The following is a 6,030-nucleotide window of genomic DNA, read 5'->3' as shown; positions in this document are numbered from 1 at the left end:
TTCCAAGCTGGAACCCTCCCTTATCGCCCTCAGGGGAGTCAGCAGTAATGAGACTTTACGGAACATGCAGGAGTACTGTGTGGAGCCACCATCCTACTGCCACGCCCTTGGTCCCCCACAAAATCACAGTACCTCTGAAACTCTGCTGGAATTCCCTCCAAAGCATCAATATGTTCAACATGCTTCCTTGATGACCACTCTCTGCAAGCTGGTATTGAACCAACTTTCCCCACCAGGAGTGACTTTTCCCCACCCCCTCGTCAGTGGCCATTGCTGGTCCAGCCCACGTTCCTGCTGCTGAGATGCTTGTGTGGGGAACCATTCCAAACCCCAGAGCTACTATCAGGATTATTTTAGGCTGCTTCTCTTGTGCGGGGTGGCTGAGGGCAGGACAGGTGAGGCCTGCAGTAAAAAAGGAATGTGTGGTGAGGATGCTGGTCCCCAGCAGCCACTTTGGGGTATGAGGCAACTGTCTGGCCCTGAGCCAAGCGCCCGAGGCTACCATTTTCCTCTACAACAAAGGTCCCAGCAGGCAGGAACACTCCTGGCATCATCCTTAGGGACTGACCATGGTTCACAGGGAGCTCACCTGCCTTGGCGTCCATGTGATGAGGACTGGCTTTAAAAGCCATTTGGAAGTGGGCAGGGAGCTGGGGAGCTGGTTGTGTTGCAGAAGCCAAAAAAAGCAGTGGCATATTCTGATGGAAGGTCTTCCTGGGTCTGGTGACTGCTGGGGCAGCGTTTTGTATCTTTGAGCGACTTTTTTCTAATAGCTCTGCGTCAGTGCAGATCAGCAAGGGCTGGACACAAAGACAGGGGATGGCCTCAGTGGCTGAATGGACATCACCAGGAGTGAGGCCACAGGTCCTGGCTGGGATGAAATTCCTTTTTTTTTTTTTTAATCATCATCATTATTATTATTTAGAGAGAGAGAGGTAGGGGGAGAAGCCGAGGGAAAGAGAGTATCCCGAGCAGAGTCTCTGCTGAGCACAGAGCCCAGTGAAGGGCTCTATCTCATGACCCTGAGATCACGACCTGAGCTGAAATCAGGAGTAGGGCTTTTAATCAACTAAACCACCCAAGTGCTCCAAGGATGAAATGCCTTTCTAGAAAGAACCAATATGAGCCTGGAGGCCACCAGAGACTCGGGTTGCACAAGCCCCTTAGGCCATCACAAGTGTTTTAGCCTCTATCCAACCTCCAGGGATGAGAGATGTTTATCTCAGGTCAATTCCTTTCTGCTCTGTGTCTCACTAGTGAGTGAGACGTCTTCCTACATAGGACAGACCTAGGACGGAGGCGAGGATATGAGAGAGTCAGACAGTAGAGGTTGTAGGGGAGGAAAAATCAATTCCCTCTAACCTCTTAGATTCTGTTCCCGACACCCGCAAATTAAGCAGATAAAAGATTAACAGGAAATGAACGGGAAAACCAGCCTTAACTACAACATATATGCATGGGGGCTCTCGAAGGAAAATGCGGCTCAGGGAGACAGTCACATGATCAGGGCTTATAAACCATCTTCAATTCAACATCAGAAAAGGGGTTTCTGGGTTTCGAATGGGGAAAGGCAATTATGGGGAAAGGGAAAGCAGGAAATGAGTGGTAAATACAGGCTCTTGTTCATAAGACTCTCTCAGACGATAAGAAATCTCTGGGTGTAGTCATCTTCCTGGTATAGAAACATTTACTCCATTAGAAACTTTGTTTACCAATGTAATTTTCCTTCACGAAGGGGAACTTTACGTCCTCTGTCTTCTGGTAGTTAGGGAGACATATAGAGCTTTTCCTGCTTCTGCTAGTTCTCTGTGGCCTGTTGCACAAAATCATCCATATGCCCAAGATGTACATTGTAGGGCAGTGTGGTGTGGTGCCCTTCAAGACTGACCTTGTGCCCTCGACTTGGGGCGCAGGGCTTCATATACCAGAGCAGTGGGTGGGAGGTAGGTGCTCTGGACCAGCCCAGCAAAGACCAGCCCAACTGGAAGGCGTTCTCAGTGCACCTGTTGTGGGTCAGCCCTGAGGCAGGGGATGGCCTGCCTGTGCCTGCTGGTGGCAGGTCTCGGGCACCCCCCGGCTCACAGTTTCCCCTGCGGTAGGGGAGTGGGGGTGGGGTGGCCCTGCCATGCCACCAATGTCCATCGGCCACTCCGGGATCATTGCTGAAATGCCCCCCACAAGGAAGGAAGCACAGTGACATATGCGGGCCACAAACGGAAGTCCAAGGTCTGTTTGGAGGTGCACGTTCAGGACAGGAAGGACCGACGTGGCCAAGCCAGGGGAAGTGAACCCTTTGGGGAAGGGCCTGTGCTGGGTCAGGAGCCGTGTGAACACAGACCACAGAAGGGCCACCCAGAACCTCAGGGTTGGCTGCCGGAGAAACTCAGAGGGGCCAAAGCCAGGCCCCAGCGATAAAGTTCCAGGGGGAACGTGTGAAGCCCACAGAGGAGAAAATGCTTTGAGGGAAAAGAGTCATTTTCAGCATCAGGAGCTGTGGTGCTGGCCTAAGGGGGCTTGTGAGCAATGAGGTGGACGTGTCCCTTCCCCAAGAAAGGGGAGTCCTGGGGGTTGAGTTGTGTCCCCCTAAAATTCACCTGTAGAAGCCCTCGGTCTCAGGACCTCAGGATGAGGCTGTATTTGGAGATGGAGTCTTTAAAGAGATTAAGGTAAAATGAGGCTATTGAATGGACCCTGATGCCATAGAATGGGGGTCCTCATAGGAAGAGGGGATGAGGACACAGACATGCACAGAGATGGCCACGGGAGGACACAGGGAGGGCACTGGGTCAACACACCAAGGAGAGAAGCCTTAGGAGGAACCAGCCTCAGCCCTGCCTGGATCTCAGACTCTCAGCCCCCAGGACTGGGATCGATAAATATTTGTTGTTGAAATCGGCATATCTGGGTGATTTGTAACGGCCAGGCTGGCCATCTGGCTGTCTCCCTGAGCTGCATTTTTCTCTGTGAACCCCAGTGCCTATATATGTAGTTAAGGCAGGTTTTCCTGTTCATCCTTTGTCCGCTCAATTTGCGGGTGTCGGGAACAGAATCTAAGAGGTTAGAGGGACAAGGTCCCACGGCAGAGTCGCCAGGAAAACACGGCCTGGTGATGCTGAGTGTTTAAGGTTGTCCCCACCATCCGCGGTGTCTGCATTGTGAGTCTTAGGGCCAGAGGATGGGGTCCGTGTGTGCTGCATTGAGGGCCCAGGAGTGGGGTCCAGACAGGCACGGATTCCCGATGACTCCGGAGGTGGGAGCTGGGGGCAGGTGTGTGTCTCTGTGGGTACCAACCCTCCTCGGAACAGGTCAGCCTGCGGACATGCAGCCCTGTCATCTCGGGGCATCCAGCAGTGTGGACAGAATCAGAATCCAGCACCCCAGGCCCCTCCTGGGAGTTAGCTGTCCCCTCTGCAAACTCCCGGCTTGTCCTGAACTGCTGCATTTATCGTCTTCAATCCTCTTCTCGCAAGACACAGACAGGAGCCACGACGCACAGGCTGTGTCACCGAGGCACGGAGAGAAAACGTGGGTGTTTTTGCGTTTCGCACGGGGCTCGGCATCCCGCGGACAGACGTGGCGGTGTCTAGGAAGGGGGATGTGAAGACGCCCACGCGGGAGAGATGAGGGGCTGAGCGCCAGGCCTGGGACTTCTGCATTTTCAGAGTCTCCCTTTGCCCTTCTCATGGCGTCGACCCAACGATGTGCCCGTTAAGCCTTCTGGACGCCCCGTTTCTTCTGCACCTTTGATGCACAAACAGGGTTCCTCCTTCCTCTGGTGTGCACGCCCACGACCGTCCTTGAGAAGACGACTCTTCTCCCTGAACCTTGTGCAAACTGCGGGAGTTGGGAGACGCATCCGCGCTGGCTTCCCTGACCTTTCGTGGGGGTGCACGGGCAGGCGGGACCCTCTCTTCTCTCTGACGGTGGTCAACGTGCCCCTCATTTGTCCCCTGTGCCTTCCCGCCCGCTTTCCTCCCTCCCGTGGGATTCTTGAGACAAAAACCTCAGCTCCCGTCTCAATGAAAAAGATCCCGCCGTGTGTTCCTACCACCGGGGCGCTTCCAAAATTAACCTCGGAGTCCTTATCACACTGAAAATACGCAAACATAATTCAGAGGGGTTCGATGCATTTAGTCCTGAATTGGGCATTGGTCTCCTTTCTTGCTGGCATTCCGGCGAGATCGCCCGACCTCCGGCCGGGGGTTATCAAGGGGGCCCAGTCTCTTCCCGGAGACGCGGCTTTCAGGCTGCAGACCCCCCCCCCCACCATCCCACAACTTTGCCCGAGTCTCAACTTGGCTCTTGGGTTCCGTGGTTTCTGCTTCCAAGTGGAAAGATCTGAGCTATCAACGTGCGAAGCCCGGCCCTCGGTGACTTTAATCCTTAAACCTCCCCCCAAAGAAGGACATCGAGGCCTTGTGCGCACTGGCCGGATGCCTCGACCGTTCCCGTACCCCGTCCGGGAAAGCCACGCTCCCGCGGCGGCTTCCCCGAGACATTGGCTCTGGTGTCCATGCCGCGGGGGTGCTCAGCCCACCAGGCCGCCCCCCCCAGCCCTCCAGAGAGGGGCGCACGGAGCTCGCACCGGGTTTCCCTCCCGTCCCCAGCCTGCCGTGCCGTGGCATCACGCCAAAGCCACTGTGCCCTACAGATGCGAGAAACCTCAGACTTACTCGTCCGCAAGCTTTCCGGAATGTTCTCCGACTGTGCCAGCCCGTTTGTAAAGCGCTGTCCTGGCCGGTGGATGGGCCACCCGTGAGGCGGTGGTCCGCGGGGCGACGGAGAACGGCGGTGCCCGAGGGCATGAGCAGAAAGCCGGTCAACAGCCTTCTGTGTAGACACCCGCCCGCAATCCACGCTCAGTCAGCGTCTGGAGAAACGCCCTGTCTGCCCTCCGCGGGGTCCTCCTTCTCGGTGGGCGGCTGGGTCCGCGTTATCTCCCCGCGGGACAGGAAACTTTCCAGCCCAGCCAGCGTCTGTCTCAAGCTCGAAGCCGGCCCCTTGCTTTTATCAGCATCTCCGAGTTCCTCTTTTTTTCTGCAGCAGAATTCCTCTGGCCAGTCTCCCACCTGGTCCCTCTGGGGTGCTCGGGGTTTGGGTGCTCTGTGTCACGGTCCCTCGAACTCAGCTCTCCGAGATGTGCAGGATTCCCGTCCTGGCTTAGGTCCCCGAGGCTTCTCTGTCTGCACAACGCTTCCCCTCCGAGGGGACGGATCCTTATCGCGGTGGGAGCCTGTGTCTTCTCTGTTCCAGGACGATCCCACTCCGTGACGCCTGGCTGGACGGATCCGGTGGGAGAGCTCGGAAAGGACTCGCTTCCGCATCCCAGCGGGGTAATTCCGTGCCCAGCCGTCACCGGAATGGGGACGACCATTCCCTGCCTGTCTCCTCCCACAGGAATGGTGGCCTTTGAAGGCTTTTCTCACGAGATGGACCGTATCCCCTTGTTTCCTCTTCTCAAAGACCGTTTCGCCCTGCAGTGTAGACAGGAGGGATCCCAGGGGCCCCATGAAGGGGGTGCATGCTTGCAAATACAGCTCTTGGGATGTGTATCCTCTGGAACTCCATGCTGGGTCTCCAAACTCCACACTGTGCCCTGGGTAGAGAACGGGCTGCCATTGGATGGGTGACATGTTTCCCAGGCGTGAGGCAGTAGTTAGACTCCTGCTGTCTACTTCAGGAGCCGGGGAATCTCCCCCTCCCAAACCCAGAAGCCGGTGGGAAGTTTCTAGAAGAGCGGGCGTGCTGGCGGGAAGGGTGTCTCTTTGCTTTGATTTGGAAGGGGACGTGCCTCGGGGCTGGCTTCGATATGGCACCGTCTCCGGCGCAAGTCCTGCTGGTGGGGACGCAAGACCCCCACGCCTGCGGCCACAGAGCTGAACCCCTGGATGGTGTGGCTTTGTTGTGAGCACCCTGGAAACTCGCCCAAACGCTCCTGCCCAGCCCCCGGCTGCCCTGCCTGCGTATCTAGACTGAGATGATCTTCGTCAGGGTCCGCGTGTCCGCGACACACGGCCAGCACTGCCCCAG

The sequence above is a fragment of the Martes martes genome (genome assembly GCF_963455335.1).
Source record: "Martes martes genome assembly, chromosome: X".
Lineage (NCBI taxonomy): Eukaryota > Metazoa > Chordata > Mammalia > Carnivora > Mustelidae > Martes > Martes martes.
The sequence above is the reverse complement of the archived record's forward strand: the minus strand, read 5'-3'. Positions refer to the sequence as shown.